At 40.3% G+C, this 18,947-nt stretch overlaps 1 non-coding gene across 1 annotated transcript; it reads right to left on the bottom strand.

Moving 5' to 3' along the window:
- Positions 1-592: 592 nt before the first annotated feature.
- Trnae-cuc lies at positions 593-664 on the bottom strand. Its single transcript has one exon. It is a non-coding gene; the product is annotated as a tRNA-Glu (tRNA).
- Positions 665-18,947: the final 18,283 nt, after the last annotated feature.

Here is an 18,947-nt window from a genome sequence, read left to right as displayed (position 1 = left end):
TGGTTGCTAGTAATTTACACACTAACAACCTGCAATAATGTGTGCAGGATTAGATTCTGATAAACACTAGCCGGAAGGCGGAAGCAAACAAACAATGCAAATCAGGACTGTGAATATTATTAGTTTGTTAAAATAGAATTGCAATAAAAACTGTTATATTTTATTGTACAGTCTTTCCCCGAGTTACGCGACACTTGAGTTACGCGATTTTGAGTTACGCGAATTTTTAATTTTGACAGTTTATTTGTCAAATCAGTACAAATTTCTGCAACAATTGTCAAATGCAAAATAAATTGTATTTTTGTCGAATGTTTGAAATCGCTAAAAAGAACGAAATAATCTGATCTTCTAAACGAATTGTATTAAACATGTAATTTAACGCATAAAAACACTACATTTAATGAAAAATGACCATTTATCAACAATATTTTGGCTGAAACACGTGATTTTTTACTAACGCGAACACATTCGAGATACGCGAATGTCTCCGGAACGCATTATTATTCGATTCGCGTAACTCGGGGAAAACTCTGTATACGATTTTCTTTTATATAAAAGTTATAGGTGACATATCTTTAAAAATAAAGCATCTTTCCCATACCGGGAATCGAACCCGGGCCTTCCGGGTGAGAGCCGGATATCCTAACCACTAGACAATATGGGATTGTTGACAGAGAAGCGCAGTTTGATCATTGGGATCTATATAAGCTGGTGCTATTGCATTAATTTCTATTTTTAAAGGAAAATGGAAAGAAATTTCACTGCTTTTTCGAGAATCTTACGTAGTAATGCATCTACACAAACAAAGATCACAGTTGTTTTCATGAATTTTCTTTGATGTCTCTAGTTTGTATACTATTCGCGAATCTAAATACAATTTCCACCAAAGGAGGACACAAATTACGTGAACATTGCTATAAGACAAGGGAAAAAGGTATTGAGTGTTGAAGGAATTATCATTTTTCGCCCCCGTTTTTTTTATTTTACCCAAATAAAAGCGATAAATGACTCTTGCGTCGTTTGCGCTTGTACGTGATGAAGATAATGTTGTTGGCATTTGTTTCTTTTTCATCATTACAAATGCATCCAATTAGTCGTTTCGTTTCGATTGATCAACACTTGCTACTTCTCGTTTGAAAAGCTGAGTATATATATATGCGTAGGAGTAACGATTTTGATAATGTGATTGTGCAAAGTTTTTTTTTTCAACCCACCAAATTGACCAAATTCTTCGTACTGAAATCAAAATGATTTCATTAATTGCACATGTGTGAAATCGGTTGGAATGTTGTTTGTTGCCTGTGCGAGCAAAATTAATTCGTCCTCCGTCGGTACACAGGCGGGCATGACCGCATGGCCTTTACCTGGCGTGTGTGTGTGGGGTGGGGCTAATAATGGCTTGTTTGTTATTTTGCGAAATAAGAAGAAAAATCGACGGATTTCAACGATCTGTGTGTGCTACACCCCCGAAAGGATGTGCGCTTGTGCAACACACTTTGATTGCCGCCACTCGAGTCGATGGCTAATAACGGATCTATTGACGCTGGTAGTGAGCGCAGCGCTTGCGAAATGTACAATTTTTGTCAGAAAAGCATCGGACGTTATCCTCCATTGCTATAATTATTGCATAATTGATTTTGCAGAAAGTAGGAAAAGCTCGCCCGTAATTGATTTTAATACTACCCGTACCATGTGAACCTTTCCAAAGGGAAGATTGCTATAAATTTACAACAAATACAAAAAACTCTAAATGATTTGACTCAACGGATTACGATAATGTATGCACCCTTAACATGAGCGAGTAATGCTCGCCCAGGGTTAAGGCTAATCCAATTGGTGAGCCCAAAATATAACGGGGAAATCATTTGTTTTCTAATGATGCTGAAACCCCCGGCCCAAAAGCTCCAACGCCAGCACACGCAGAGATAAAAGACTACCGAATTTGGGCAGCAGTTTCGCCGTTTGCACAGAAGCATAATTCGCACAGCTGCTCCGCGGTTAGCAGAAGAGTGTGCAAATTTAAGCTAATGCCGTTAATTTAATAAAAAAAGAAAAGTTAAACCCATCCAATCATTAATAACTTACTTCGGTCGTTGAGGTTTGGCAGTTGCGGTGAGTTTGCTACAGGAAGGAGTTTTTTTGTTGTTATTGTGTGCTAATGCGCAACAGCTGTTATCAGCGGAAGAATTAAATATCCAACCGTAGCTAATCTGTGGGTAGCATCATTTTTGAGAATGCTGGACACGATTAATAAATGGGTCAAGATGGGCAAATTAATATTGACGGACTGGTTGTTTTTGGGAGGTACGCAACAAAATCGTTAACCAGATCTTATGGTGTGGTGAGATAAATTCAGAAAAAAATCTCTTCTTTCTCTTAGTTCTTTACTTGATGTTTTATGTTGTGTATATGATATGCTTGAACGTTGAAATTGTCTTTATTTAAGAATTCAATGGAACATGCAAATTCTAAATGTATCACTTTAAACCCGCTTCGTGTAAATTTTGACAATTTGTACATTTTAAAATTATACAAAATTTTATAACTGTTACGAATTATTTAGATTTTTTGTGTACGTTTAATGAGGACTTGCACTTGACATTTCTTTAAAATGTCAGGTCATTCCACAGATAAACTAATTTAATTATAATATTTGGAGAAAATTGGAATTATTGAATATTTTAGAAATTACATTTAACGTTTTATAGTTTTCATTAAAATTTATGTCGTTAGACAAGTTCACAATTTAATTCCCAATTTTGGGCGTGGATCCTAGCGTGCAATATTACTTTACTATCTGGGAATTTTCGGGTTATTTTTAGTTTAGTGAGAGTTTTTCGTCTTAATTCCGATTCCATGCAAGATATGTCTTTGGGCGAGAGAATGTTGTGGTTGGTCCATCCGATCCTTACATTTTTGAAGCATTTAGTGATATTATTTAACATAAGAACATCAGGAACAATATAAAACAAATGATTCGGGATGTGAAAAATGTTCGATGGTAAGCAATGAAGATACAAGAGCATACAATACACATACAATACAAAGACCAACAACTCCTGCCGAAAAGCAATTGTCGTATTGTAAGCTCTATTTGTGAAATGATCACTCGATGTCATACTCATACTTTACATCATCATACTTTACATTCCAAACATTTCAAATATTAATTAGTTGTGATTAATTTTCAATTATTTATTACTCTAAATTGCATCCTTAATGTTTTGCTTCTACATGGCATTGGAGAGGATTTAATCAAGCATGAATTGCATAAAAGGAAATTGCTTGGAAAAATAGCTGAAAGATTAGATTAACAAATGCTTGAAAACTCTACAATAATTTGAAGGTTTTAAAATTGTGTGTACATTGTACAATCTTTTTTAATAACTTCATTCTGTGAAAATTGTGCTGTGCTAAAATACACAATGAATGGAATGGCGTTTGCTGTTCTGGTTTTCACGGGCCACCATGAGTGTCCAAATATTAATTTGCTCTTAAAACAATCCCACCCCAACGAAATTGTGTGTGCTTTTGTGCTTTTCCGATTTGAAAATCGTGTTGTTTATTTTCAGCTTACCCCAGCAGTGCATGATGCTCTTCGATATCTAGTTTTTATTATTTTATCGAAGAGCTGGCACCGACCGATAGCACTCCTCCCCCCCACATCTTCGTTTTTCCCCCGACGGAGCCGGGAGCTGGCGGGTCTGATTTGGTGCCGAAAATGGTTGGCCCCGGCCCAGTGATGAGTGTACAGTTATAATTGCTCGGTAACGCTTCCACACACTGTTATTACTACTCCGGTGGCGGCCGCGCCGCCATGCTGCTGCCAGTGCTTTGTGGTATTTAGGTGAAGTCTGTTAATCTTCTCATGGTTTGCAAACGAACATAATCAAACTTCTCACTCCGGTAAAGTATGGTTGAGCGATAGTGAACATTGACGTTTCATACGAACCGCATGAATTCAATTATTTAGAATTTTGAAACTTGTTTGCAGCTTTTCAGCTAAAATGTTTAGAACAATAAATTAGAGAATTTAATTTAAATTATAAAAATGATTCAAGTCATGATGTCTTTAACATTGTTTTCGATAGTTGATCGCTGAGTTTTCCGCATTGCCTTTGCTGCTCACTAGCGGCGATCAACTTGGTGAGCTTGTGATGAGTTGCACAGCTGCAGCATCTCAGTGCAACCGGTCGCAGATGGGGAAAATCTCCCTCACCACTATGCTCCACACTTTGCTCAACTCATCAATAGTTGCCGAAACAAACAAACGCTCGTGTAACCCAATTTCAAGGTGTGAGCCAAAAGGAATTTCCTGCAAACTGTACTGCGCCACGAAATATATGGACCACACAGCATACACGCCCCTTGCGGCATCCCCAATTCCCATGGCCTCGATCGGTTGTTGATTTTTGTGGCTGGTTCCTTCTCCTCGCTACCTTTTCTCTACCGCTGCCCATTATGATCGTTGCGAGCACCAGCTTCCCCACTGACGATTGTATCGATCGTACTTGAACAGGTTGAGTGCAAAGTTCAGTGCAACGATGATGCTGCTGCTGCTGCTGATCGATTGATGGTGGTTGATGATTACGTTTTTGGCAGCTCGTCTTCATCAGCATCTGGTTCGGCCACAAAAGGATGGAAACAACTTTCCCTTCCTCTGCGGGCAGCGCAGCCAAAGGTTGTAAAGGAAAACTTGAACTGACAGCCGAATATCCACGGCCAAGGTTGAGCGAGCGGGTCGGTGGTTTTAATTTCAGCGTATGGCCCCCTGCACAGGCTGTATACCAGCGATGATGATGGGCAGAAGCGGAAATTGTGTTGGTTCGCATTTGGAGCCCTGCAACCCACCGCATGGGGCGAGCCACACCGTTTTGCATGCACCTGCGAATGTACCCCGCCGTCGGGCGCGGTGGCGCGTGCTTTTGATGGACACGTCAAAGTAAATGGAAGTTAGACGTTTTGGAGGTCACGTTCGGGAGAAAATCGGTTAAGGGTTGCTTTTATACGTTTTCAATGATGCTTAAGATGATTCCGTGTTTTGATTAATATTTTTTGTTATTTTTGTTATTGTTTGGCCTTTGTGTGTGGCAGATGGCTTTCCTCTACCTGAGTCCTAATATTTCATTTACTCATTAAGTGAGTAAAAATTGTACAAATTACCATGTTCATGTAATCTTTCAATCATCTACTTTAATCGAACTGACCGAATAACAATCACTTCTCCTTTGTTGTGAAACAAAAATGGATCAAATTATTGGTAATCAGGTCGGTTTATCAATCAATCACGTCGAATACAGGATCATATTCATGTAGTGTCTTCATTCACTTACAAGTAACGTTTATAAGCAATTTAACAGTTTCTACTAATCGCTAGACTATTATTCTCGCCCTAGCGTGTGGTAGTTGAGGCTGACTTTATACAAGCAATAAATAACCCAACCCAAGTGACATATGTTCTAAATTTTTGACCATGATCTGCTCGAATGTCGCTCGAGATACCAAAATATGTGGATTTGTGTGTGATAAACATGTAGAAAGTGTCAAAATTTTGTTTGTGCGTGCGAATGACCTTCTTTTATTGGATGAAGATGGCGTCCAATTCATTTTGGATCAATTTGCTTTAATATTTGGCGAAAAGAGAAGATACTTTTGGTACGGTGTTATTTAGTGAAAATTCGATGTTTTTTTTTGTATAAAATGACTATACGACCAGTAATAAGAATTCGAAACGTTATTTCCCAAAGTATAGAGAAGAAAGCATCGAAAAATACACCTCACAGTCGATTTTAAAGGGCTTGTTCTAAAAGTCCCTTAAACTGATGCACTTTAAGCGAAGTTTAAGGTGCCAGTTTCTAGCTGGTCTCGTAGTACAATCGTCAACTCGTACGACTTAACAACATTCCCGTCATGGGTTCGATCCCCAAAATAGACCGTGCCGCCATACGTAGGATTTGACTATCCTGCTATGGGGGGAAATCAATTAGTCACTGAAAGCCAAAGCCCACAAGTGGTACAGGCAGGCCTTGACCGATAACGGTTGTTGAGCCAAAGAAGAAGAGAAGGTGCCAGTTTAAGGGAAATAGCTCAAAACTCCGATTTTAGAACTCGAAAATGTCAATTGGGAATGGACTAGATGGTTTGCATTAAAAAAAGTTATTTTAACCAAATTATCGGCGAAGTGTGACGCTTGGTCTAGTAAGGATTTTAAGATCTTAAGAACGTGAAATCGAAAGACTGGTAAGGTCTTGGATGTTCAATATTTAATATTTTCAATACTTTTTCTCCTATGTCATAAAAGAACTAGATTCATGTTCAAAATTCCAAACATGTAAATTTGGTGTTGAGAAACAGCAATATCGCGGAAAAATCTCCGTTGCAGTGATGTACATCACTGCAAAGTTCAATCAATTAGCACTAAACATAAACACAATTATAAATAAAATGTACGACCCAAATTAATTCCCTAAACATGAACTTTACCTGATTTCCAATTCTATTCAAGGTTAGTGTACGGCGAGAAATAAGAAAAAAACAACCTTATTTAACACATCGCCATTGATATTACCAAAGCGTAAAGAAAGAAAACTCCGACCACACATGAATGATGCATTTCCTTATCTCTCGGACATTGAGGGATGTACATTTTTTACCGTTCTGTACAGACGTTCAACACGAACCTAACTGCAGCCACGCTCGATTAGCGGTGCGCTTATCAAAAAAGGATTTCTAAATGTTTTCTTATAGCGTAACATTCCCTCGATGCAATGCAACTAAGCTTTCTCAAAATGCCACGCATCTTGATGCATCGAGATGCAGCGTAGAGAGTCTGCAAAACACGCCCTTCCCTTCCACCCGCACCAGCTACCAGATGGAACCGTTCAGATCGGTTTAGATTTATTAATTGGCCTTTTACATCGACAGAAAGTGATGTGGATGCTCGCTGTCCAACGCCCATCAAGGACGCCGCGCAGTGTACACAGCACACTCACACACAAACACAGAGCGAGTGAGATGTGCGTACCCGGCGTTTTAAATTATGTTGCTGCGTGCAATCGTTACATTTCAGACACGCTTCAATACGCAACCGTTTGGGTGATGAGCGCGGTCACGTGTGCGGATTAATTCTGTTGCGTCGGGTTTGATTTCCTTTCTCTCGTTTCTTGTGCAACGGTGCACCAGCTTTCAGAGAGGAAATCAAATGCGACAAACATGTTCAAATGAGAGGCAGGGCAAAAGTGTGATATTGTATTAATTATCCCGGTGGTGGGTGGGTTATTGAGTATAAAAAATTGAAAAACAAAAAATGGAAAATCTATGTATTGAATGTTTATGTTTATACAATTGCACTCTTTAAATTATCGAAGAGAAAAAAGAGCGAGGGAAAGGTTTTCGATGACAGCGACAGTAACAGCAACTACCAATTAAAACTGAAACCAATCATGTAGAAAATATATTTTTGTGTCCATTTTTTTTATATTACTCTTAAAGATGTTCAATATGCAATGCGTTTCACTGGGCTCACTATTCGAAATTATTTTAACTAAATTCAATAAAAAAAATCAAACCAAAATGAAGCATATGCGGTGCTAACAATCTAAAGGGATACATTCCGCCAAGAGATACTCTTTAAGCAGGCAAATTTGTCAAACTTCTGGCCATTTAACTCTACCAACTCATGGAAAGCTGGCTAGTGGTGAAATCGAAGCCCAGACGTATGAGGATAACTTTCCAGCTCCTATCTAAAAGAAGATGGTAATGATAATAGTAGCACTGGCGATAGCAAAAAACACATCAAACATCAACCAAAGCATCTTCAGTACTTTGATACGGCATATGCTCTGTTCGATGTTGTGTATGTGTTTTTTTTCTTCTTCTAGATTTGAGGTGAAAATATCGGCGATCGCATCATGATCATCTTTCCGTGTGTACCTGTTAGGTCAAAAGGCAGTACGAAAAGAGCAATAAGAATTGCAGATTGTGGCTCATTTCCTTCCCTCGCATATGCTCACCCCCATCAATAGGAAAAGGGGATGGTGAGCAATGAGGTTTCGTTTAGCAAATTTCTCTCTCCTTAATTATCGCATTCACCATACAATAGCAAAACGCAAGTAAAAAAAACACACACACACACACAGCAAAAATTATCTTCAACCTTTTTCGGTAACCCACAGACCAAGCTGTACCTTCCGCATTCCATTTCAAAGTCCCTATCATTAGAAGAAAAAAAGAAAGAAACCTCCCTCTGCACCGGGGAAGATGTTGTGTGCTTGTTGTGCTTCCCACGGCGCCGACTGTGAGTGTGCCCTCCTTTAAATAAGGCCCCCGATGATCCCCAGCGGTGGTGGACAGGTTCCGTACGGGATACGAGACATGAGGTGGAATGTGTCAGAGCAGTTTTCGCCGTTTGAATTTATTGGGCAGCCCGCAAGGAGTCTGAAGTGCGCACGCCGGGTTGACCGCGTATGTTTGGCCAATACGCCCAGTAAACGGTGTTTTGACACGTTTTAAGCGAGTGAAAAGGGCATACATTTGGCAGGGCGATCAATTGGCACATGTGGAAATTAATTTGCGTTTCGAGTGTATGCACTTCAGAATTGATGACGATGGCCCACATTGATGGCATAGGAATAGAAACATTAAGCAATGTGGCCGCAGCCGTTCCTTTTATATTCGGTGTATGTTCAACATATTATTGTTAAAGTAAAATCTCATTAGTGTAAGCATATCAATATCATATATTGCCATCTGCTTGGATTATTGATTGAGATGTTTTGTAAAGTTGCTTTTGTTTGATCTGGTTACGAATAAAGATGGATAGGGTTATAAATAAAGATGGGTTTAAGAATTTGTATACAAGCTTTCCAAAATTAACTAAAACTGTTAAAAGTTCCTCAAAACATGAGATTATGTAAGAAAAGAAGGGTAATTTTGTTCAAAAAGTAAGACATTTTCAAAACACAACATAATATGTATATATTTTCATATGCAATATCTAAGCTTTCTAGATAAATTTCATTATAAAAGCAATTCTTCCTGCCGGTGCACCATCACCGGCCAGCCAATCAATTCCTAGTGTATAACTGTATAGCTCCCCGGTGCGATCGACACGTTCGGGACGGGGGTTTGCGTATTTCTTTACCCATCGTTTCCCTTGCGAATGCGTAAACACATTATTTGGGAAAAGAAGGTTATTAAATTATTGCACCGAACGCGCGAGCTACTGGCAGCATTGTGGGGCAAGAAAAGCTAAATAAAACCACATCCACACTCACACAAAAAAGTGGACCAATCGATTGAGAAGCAGCACTTTGGTGTTTTTTGGTGTAAGTGTAAGTGGGAAAAATTGGGCACCCCGATGGCGCCAATAAGGTGGTGTTTCATCATGAAGATGAAATGCTCTCTGTTTCTCTCTCTCTCTGCATTTCTCCCTTTTGTACGCATTGATTAGTGCGTTTTGCATACTTTTTCTGTATTGAAAGTACAAAAGCAAATGGAAAATTGACTTTTCTTCAAGGTTTGTACTGGATCAGTCGCTCCTTGCTCTTCACGTCACGTAACCTTGCAGAGTCTTGAATATCAGGTATTTTGGAAAGATCGTATTATATGTAATTTGTCCTTCTTCGCTAAGAAAACTGCACAAACCTTGTATGTATTTTAGTTCCACTACTTTTACTGAACGTAATGAAAATCAAGAAACCTCAAATGTATAACAAGCTGCCAGACTTATTCAGCTTTGAAGTCGCATTTAAATCGCCGATGTTTCTGTTTCAAAATACAGCGCAGCCCCTCTATGCGGAAGCCAATTTGTCGAACAAACTGCTCTAATCGCATTTACATGTTCCATAAAACATTATTGCATGGTTCAGCGGTTTTTGGCTGGTGACGATGGGTGCGCTTGAGACCCGTTCAACATGAATATGCGTCATAAGGTTTAGAAAGTTTTTTTATGTGATTCGATTTTTACGAAAAACATTATCGAAACACGAGGGATAACTCGATGTATCGATTGGTATGTGTTATGTTGCCTTTAAAAGCAATAAAATGAATTCCACTAACTCAATAGTGTTATAAATGTTGATTTGCGTACTTTTAAACTTGATTAATTGCCCCATGTGTCACCGGCAGACTTGTTTAAAGTGGTTTGTTTTGTTTTTGCAAAGTTTACAGCATTTATCCTTTCGAGAGAATGCGATCGTTGTTGCGATCTGCGTGCGCAAATATGCTTAATATGCTCTGGGATGAGGCAGACATAGAGATGTGTTATTGATAGGGACCCATTTACATTAATATTTGTTTACAGCCGATACAATTGCTATCTCTAAATCATTTTCGCGATCTTCGTATGCCATCGATCGCGAGGTCTAGTTTATCGTTCGCGCTTTTTCCAACATGTTTGTTCGACATATGCAAGTGTTGAGCTTTCACTTGTAAATGATCTTTCTCTAGATCGTAGATTAATCTTTGGTTGCAGAATCTGTAAAAACAATGACTCATTTTCCCAAACTCGATGTGTGTTGTTATAAACTTCTTGCTCATATTTACACTTTTTATTTATTTTTCAGTTTATCATTGGTTGTAGGTTCAGTGTCATAGTGTTGTAGAACTAGAATTTGCTTATTACGATGGATTTTTTTACTTTGTTTAATATTTGTTGAATTATCTGAGATCATTTTATATGTGCTCATTGCATTTATTTTACCCAAATAGGAAAAGGGCTCAAACGACATTTTCCAAACTTTTCCAAAATTTTATAACTAAACAGCTTAAATATTGCGCATCATCTACGGCATTCTCCATGGTCAAAGAATGCTTTTTTTCGTTGCAGTGGTTGTGTTTTTCTCCTCCACTACGACGATTTGTGTTGGTGAAAAGTTGAAACCATTTACACTGCCACAGCTGCATTCAGTTTATAGTTTCTAATAGTTTCAAATCATTTCGATAGCAATGATCGCGATCGCCACACTTTATCCGCAAGAGGAATGATAAAAAAAAAATACAGATAGAGCGAAAAGGCGTGGAAAGCACGAAAAGGAAAATCCTAAAAACCATGATCCATGCCTCGCGTCCGACGCGAGCCGCACGAGATGCAGGAAGTAAATAGAGCGTTAAGGAATCGATCGTCCAACCGGACGCCACCCAAACACCAAACAGTTGGAAACGTGCAATCGCCTATCTTGGGCTGCCCTCGTCTCTCCCAGCAGCGCTTTCAGTTTTTCACTTCGAAAGCGTAGATTGTGCCAACGTGTCCTTTCGCGCGATCACTTTAATCGGACATGCTTCTTGCTTAGGATCGACGCATTTGCGAGTGCGTTTTCCTTCCTTTCTAAATGCTGTGTAAATTAAAACAAAAGCACACACACACTCAAACTAGCTACCGTGCACGAGTGAATTGACTTGGCGGAAAGGTGGAGTAATCGTTTTCGCAAATAATTCCTCCTCGTGTGCGTTTGGGACGGCGAACAGTGGACGTTTTTTAATTCGGTGAGTGAGTGAAAACGGTGCAACATTATGCAAGTCATTAAAAGTGTGTCGTTTGGAAGGAAGATATTTACTCGTGGGGGAAGATGGGATTTAAATTCAATGTCTGCTATATTGTAAATAACAAATGTGCACAGATTTTAAAGTAACTAATATTTGAAAATTTGCTAGGCAATTTAAAACAATTTAAAGACTACAGAAAATTTGAGAATTAAACTAATATTTTCTAAGTATAAAGTTGTAGAAGTACATATCCTGAAAAAAATAAGAATACAAAATCATCCAATTGTTCAAAATATTTCTAGAAACTTTAAAATTTCGCGAATTGAAAAAGTTTGCTAGTTTCGTGATTCATCTAAAATTTTTCCAAAAGACGCATTTTAGTAACACATTTTGATATTACCATAAAAACAATGTTTAACTTTAGTAATAATAATTATTTACACTAACACGAACAATATGCGTATATCTAAAACGCCAGAGCATTGTTTAAAACGGTCTTTTATGGATACAGTACTAATTTACAATTTACTACTAGGGATGGTAGACAAATAACATATTTGACCCGCAAAGAAGAAGAAAAAAATCGTGTGACCGTAAAAGAAGGGAAGTAAAGCCATTAATGCAGCCCCATCGCACATCCAATAAAACGGGAAAGTAATCAATTTAAATTCGATCAAAGTCGGTTAAAACTGCTCCAACATCATGCGGCAATCGGCTTTTCTGAAATGTGACGAAAGGCTGTTAAAAAAAACTAGTCCAACTCCACGTGAGATACACGTGTGTGTGTGTTTTTTACTTTCTCAACTACACATCCCGCGGTTAGGAATCGAAAGTTTGCACCAAGCCAGACCCACCGAGGCAGATCAATTTTATTGGTTCATCTTCATCCCGCTCGCTGGCACGATACTGGCCACCAATATCGAGAAGCCACGGTGACGACGGACCAACCAAAGGGGACAATTAATGTTTACAACTTTACAAGCCCAAAATAATGCACACCGTGAGCGTATTCCGTGCGTGCTGCTGCCTGTGCTGCTTATTGGGGCAAGCGCTTGATTTCATATGTTCAACCACTGACTGTACCATCCGAGAAGGGGTGATATGGGATGATTTTCGTGAAAATTCGTACTTTTACTTACGTCATGAATGAAACATTAAGCCGGTTTCCTACTTCCTTGCCATCGTCATAGCATTTTTTGGCTGTTTATAATTATTGGCCCGTCTTCGTCTTGCGCTACGGCTTGCAGCGCAAATGCTCGCAAGGAAGTAGCTTCAGTTGGTAGCATTGGCTGCATCCTCCAAACAGCCGGCCGGTCGGCCGGGTTTTATGTGTTTAATGCTTGCGAATTAATTTAACGAGTTGACTGGGCGAAGTTTAATCAGGTCAGTTGTGCCCGATGCCTTTAAGATGATGCTGCTGCACCGAATCGGAAGCGTTGGCCGGCCACTCACGCTGCCCAAAATCTCTCCCGGAGGCAACGTAGCGGGAAAAAGTGAAACGAATCTGGAGGGAAAACATAGCATAGCTCACTGCTCTTTTCCTTCTCCGTTTCCTTGCTGCTGGGGGAGATGGAGGAGATGGAATACGGGCGAACAAACACACACACCACTTTTTGGGCGTTCGATGGTGAAGATGGTGGGCAAACAAGCAAAAATAACCTCCTCCACCTTTTCGATCGAAAGTGGATAATGAGTGAACTAATAAGAGGAATGGAACTTACAAGTGTTTTCCAACCGAGGCCAAGATGGAGCTGGGAGAAATGCGCGAATTTGATGGAAATGGTATGGTGTGCGCTCTTTTTTTTATTGAGCTCTGCGCTAGGTTTGCACGATTTTATATTGTAATGCAAATTGCACCTGAATGCAGCCGATTCGAATGATATAAGAAAATACAAACGTATCCTGTTCAGGAAAGAAGGTTTAACTGTAAATTAAATTTAACAATTCATATAGACTTTATATCTATTATTTTACTATTTTATCTATTACTCCGTATCGTTGCATTGGAACAACAACAAAATAAGTTTTATAATAATCCAACAGGACTGAAACACATCTACAGATTAGTGTATAGCCAGCTATTTTGTTTGCTTATTCTCTCACTCGAACGTCACAAACATTCGTTCTCTCCCAAAAGCTCACGCGTACGTCAAGCGGATGGTGTCTGTCTCTCAGTGTATACTTGTCGGTTCGGTCTTTCTCTTTCTATCTAACGGATATAGGTCTCTTAATCTGGTGTGTCAAACAACTTCTTCTAACGTACGCCACCTACATAGTTTAAGTTTTTAGTAATTGATTGAAGTGGGTTGAATGAATGCAATGAACTATTGTAAGTTATTTCTGAATACAAATGTCGGAATACAATATATCCCCTCTTACTGATTTAAAGGACTGGTTCGTTTATTTATACATACTGTTTGCTATGAGACGTTTGGTTGTTGTGAATTGGGACATGACAGACGTTTATGACGTTAGGATGACAGGTTTTGTTTTTGACAGAAGGAGTTTGGACGCACGTCCAGATAGAGAAACAGAGGAAGAATTAAGAAACACAACGTAGGATCTGAATAAAGGAATTCCAAACTAAACATTGGTGCCGTAGTGACCAAGATTGTGAAAATTGTGGAAAATGACGGATTTCAGTTCGGACGAAGAAGCTTTCCTTGGGTTTACAGATTCATCTGTTAATGAAACGATGTTGCCGGCCTGCCAACCACAGCAACCTATGTCAAGCAAGATGGCGGACAAGTACGATCAGCAAGCGCAGCTAGCCCGTAAAAGTAATGAACAAACGAAAATAGCTGGCAAGAAAGCGCAGAGAGACGCCATCTTGCGTTGCATCGAACGGATCGACAATTTTGCAGAGCGAGCAAACGGCATAACGCAGGAGCAAGCAACGACTCGACTCAATCGATTGGAAAAATGCTGGATGGAATTTGAGGCAATTGCCAACGAGTTGCGACTCTTGGATGATGCATGCCATTCTGATGAAAATGAGCAGTTATATGACGCCGTAGATGAAAATTGTATGCAAATTGCGGATCTCATCAGATTGAAGATTATTAAGCCCCCACCAGTAGAAGCTCCAGCAGTGCGAGTGAAAGAGTCGGCAAGTCAAATGCAAGATAGTATGGGTGAATCAAGCTGCCTTATCAAATTACCAAACTTGTCGCTTCCAGTTTTTTCAGGAAAATACGACGAATGGCTACCTTTCCGCGATATGTTTGAGGCAAACATTCACACTAATACAACTCTAGCGCCTGTGCACAAAATAGCTTATTTGAAGCAATCGTTAAAAGGAGAAGCTGCTAGCCTAATTAATTCTTTTCCATCGACAGGAGCAAGCTATATGCCAGCCTGGAACGCTCTTGTTGAGCGATTTTCGAATGAGTATGTACTAAAAAAAGCGTTACGTTAATTCTTTATTGCAGTATCCCGCTTTGAAATCCTCCAGCCAGAAGGAAATCCACTCATTAGTGGACACGTTTGAGCGAAATATAAAGCTTCTGAAGCAGTTAGGAGAGAGTACTGATGAATGGGGTATGCTTATTATCCAAGTTATGCTATCAAAGCTGGATGAAAAAACACACCATGATTGGGAGAAATATGTAGAAAATTCAAAAAAACACAGTTTGGATGATTTAGTGAAATTTCTTCATGTTCAGTCTCGAGTTCTAGATGCTGTTACAGAGGATCGTGTTCAAACCGGCAAATTAAGAAAGACAGTAGAACGACAATTGGCAATGAACGTAACATCCCAGATTCAGATTTGCGTAAAATGTGGAGAGCAACACCTACTTCATACATGCAATCTATTTAACAACATGTCAATTGATGACAAATATCAATTTGTAAGCGAAAAACGGCTTTGCCGTAACTGTCTACGTCCGGGGCACGTCTCTATGGCATGCAAGATGAGATTTCGATGTTCCGAATGTCATAAAAAACACCATACCCTTCTGCATAGAGAACAGCTAAATGGATCGCTATCGGAACAAATGAACGAGTTGAACGTGAACGAATCGAGTAGCACCACCTCGTCAGTAAATGCAGCTGTAACCGCATCGCAAAATCATATATTTTTATCTACTGCGATTATTTTTGTTAAAAATTCTTCAGGAAAGCAGAAACAAGCAAGAGCGTTGATCGATAGCGGTGCACAAGTAAATATTATATCAGAAGCTCTATGTCGCAGTTTGCATCTGAACGGAAAAGGTCGCAGCCAAGAGCTAGTAGGCGTAGGCAAATGCCCGGTATTCACAGCTAAAACCGTTGAAGCGGAAATAGCATCAAGGAACTTCGCCTACAAACGTCGAATGAATTTTTCGGTGCTACCAATGATTACTGGCTACCATCCGGAACGTATCGACACGTCACTATTTAATCGTGATTTTCAATTGGCTGATCCTGAGGCTGGCAATGGCGGTCAAATTGATATTTTGCTGGGCTCAGAATATTACCATGAATTTTTGCAGACAAAGGCCCATGGTACAGTCAAGGTTAGGAAGCCTGTCGGAAACATGCCAGCGTTTATTGATTCTGTCTTTGGGTGGTTAGCGACCGGTAAAGTAAAGGGTGAAGCTGATGATAATAAGAGCATCGTTCCGCAGTCGATCATGCATGTTGGTACCAAACCTTCGCTCGAAGAGCTCATTGTTAAATTTTGGGAAATAGAGCAAATTCCAGAGGCCGTTAAATGGACGTCCGAGGAACAAGAGTGCGAGGACAGCTTTCAGCAACAACATGATCGCGATTCCTCCGGGAGATATATTGTGAGATTACCGTTCAAGCACGCTGGAGTGGCTAAAAACTTAGGTGAGTCTAAATCTTTTGCTATGCGACGTTTTCAGCAGCTAGAACGCCGTTTCGACCGAAACCCTGCTTTGAAAAATGAATATGCGGCAGTGATTAGTGAATACGTAAGTCGAGGTTATCTGCAAAAGGCTAAAGGTGATAACGATATATCCGTACAATGTTTCTTGCCTCACCATCCTGTAGTAAAAGAATGCAGCACTAGCACTAAAATTCGTCCAGTGTTTGATGGATCGGCTAAGACAGCGAGCGGCTGCTCGTTGAATGACGTATTAATGAAAGGCCCGGTCATCCAAGATAGTTTGCTGAACCTTTTGCTAAGATTTCGATTGCATCCGATCGCTATAGCAGCCGATATAGAGAAAATGTACCTCCAAATAAAAGTCCATCCAGACCACACCCCGTTACAACGAATACTTTGGAGGAGCGATCAATCTCAGCCGGTAGAAACCTATGAGTTGCAGCGAGTAACCTTTGGTTTGTCCCCGTCTTCCTTTTTAGCGACTCGTGTTTTAAAACAACTTGCTATTGATGAAGGCGATAATTTTCCGGTCGCAAAAAAGGCACTCTTAAATGATTTCTACGTAGATGATTATATAGGAGGCGCCGATACAGAAGACGAAGCCTTGCAGTTGTATGAGCAACTCGTGAAGCTACTTGCGAAAGGAGGTTTCCGTTTACAAAAATGGAGTACGAATTCAAAAATGTTGTTAACGAAAATCAACCCTGGTGATCGCGCTTCGAAAACTGCTGTTAATTTTATATCTGATGATCCAGTAAAAACTCTCGGAGTCGTTTGGCTACCAGCATCTGATCATCTTTATGTTCAAGCCAACACCATTGAGTACGCGGAGCCTTTAACGAAGAGAAGAATTTACTCCATGATCGCCAGGTTGTTTGACCCGCTTGGTTTGATAGCTCCAATTATTTCTTGGGCAAAAATAAGGATGCAGAAGCTGTGGATTGCGTGTCACGACTGGGATGACCCATTATCGTCAGAGCTTGCAGAAGAATGGAAAGGATTTCATGCTAATCTACCCTTGCTATCCGACATCAAGATTCCGAGATACGTCCGTTTGCCAAAATCGACATCGATGCAGCTTCATTGTTTTGCCGATGCATCCGAAGCGGCATATGGAGCAGTCATGTATTTAAGATCAACGGATGGTGATGGGCAAATAAAGGTCGAAATACTTGCTGCAAAATCTAGACCAGCTCCGTTAAAGAGAATCAGCTTGGCCCGATTGGAGCTTTGTGCGGCAGTGGTGGCGATAAATTTGTGGAATCATGTAAGCAAATCAATGGGCATGCAAGAAATCGAAACATTTATGTGGAGTGATTCTAGAGTGGTTTTGCATTGGCTCAAATCTCCTTCGTATACATGGGTCACTTTTGTAGCAAATCGTGTATCGTTGATACAGGACATCGGAAAGTGCTGCAAATGGATGCACATTAGAGGTACAGAAAATCCGGCTGATATAGTTTCAAGAGGAGCTCTACCCCAGCAGCTATTATCGTCCGATTTGTGGTTCCATGGCCCTAGTTGGTTGTCATCGCCACAAGAAGAGTGGAAGGAAAGTAAGATGATAGAAGTTCCACCTGAGGAAATGATGGAGCGCAAGAAGCAGAACATAGCAGCAATTTCGATTGATTCGGTGAATTGGGTGAAACGTTTTTCTTGCTATTGGAAGGCACTAAGATTCACGGCATACTGTTTGCGATGGAAAGGGTACAGGCGCCAACAGAATCCCTCCAGAGAAGCATTTATTACCACCATAGATCTGGAGAACGCGAAAATAACGTTCGTCAAAATGCTTCAAAACGTCTACTTTCCGAACGACATGCGAGAATTATCATCCGGAAAACCTGTACGTGCAACTTCTCGTTTGAAATCTCTGCATCCTTTTATCGATGCAGATGGATTACTCCGTGTTGGTGGCCGTCTACAGCAAACTGGGATCGAGTACTCTGGAAAACACCCTTTGCTACTACCAGGAAGTAGTCATTTTGCCAAACTAATAGCAGTCGAATATCACCGCCGATTGCTTCACGCAGGTCCTCGCGCCACGTTGGCTGAAATGCGAAAGGAATATTGGGTGATCGACGGCCGACGAATTGCTAATTCGGTTTGCAAGAGCTGCGTAACGTGCTTTAGAGCAGATCCTAAAACAGTATCTCAACCTATGGGGCAACTTCCTGAATCTCGTGCTACGCCTACGCGTCCCTTCTCGGTTGTAGGAGTTGACTATTGCGGGTCATTCTATCTCAAGCCCGCTCATCGTAGGGCTGCTGCAACAAAGGCATACGCGGCTGTATTTGTCTGCTTTGCAGTCAAAGCAGTGCATTTGGAGTTAGTGGAGGATTTGTCTACGGCGGCATTCCTTGCAGCGTTCCGTCGTTTCGTTTCGCGTAGAGGATTTCCTACTAAGGTTTACTCAGACAATGGGCTAAACTTTCGAGGAGCAAACACTGAGCTAATGGAGTTGCATCGTCTTCTCAACGATCCGCATCATAAGGAGGCTGTACTGGCGGAATGTGCTAGAAACAAGGTAGAATGGCACTTCATACCCCCGCGTGCGCCTAATTTTGGTGGACTATGGGAGGCAGCAGTCAAGTCGGCGAAACGTACCTTGCGAAAGCTTTTTCGCCTG

Source organism: Anopheles arabiensis, chromosome 2 (assembly GCF_016920715.1).
Source record: "Anopheles arabiensis isolate DONGOLA chromosome 2, AaraD3, whole genome shotgun sequence".
NCBI classification, from domain to species: Eukaryota; Metazoa; Arthropoda; class Insecta; order Diptera; family Culicidae; genus Anopheles; species Anopheles arabiensis.
Note: the sequence above shows the minus strand (reverse complement) of the source record. Positions and strands in the feature narration are given on the sequence as shown.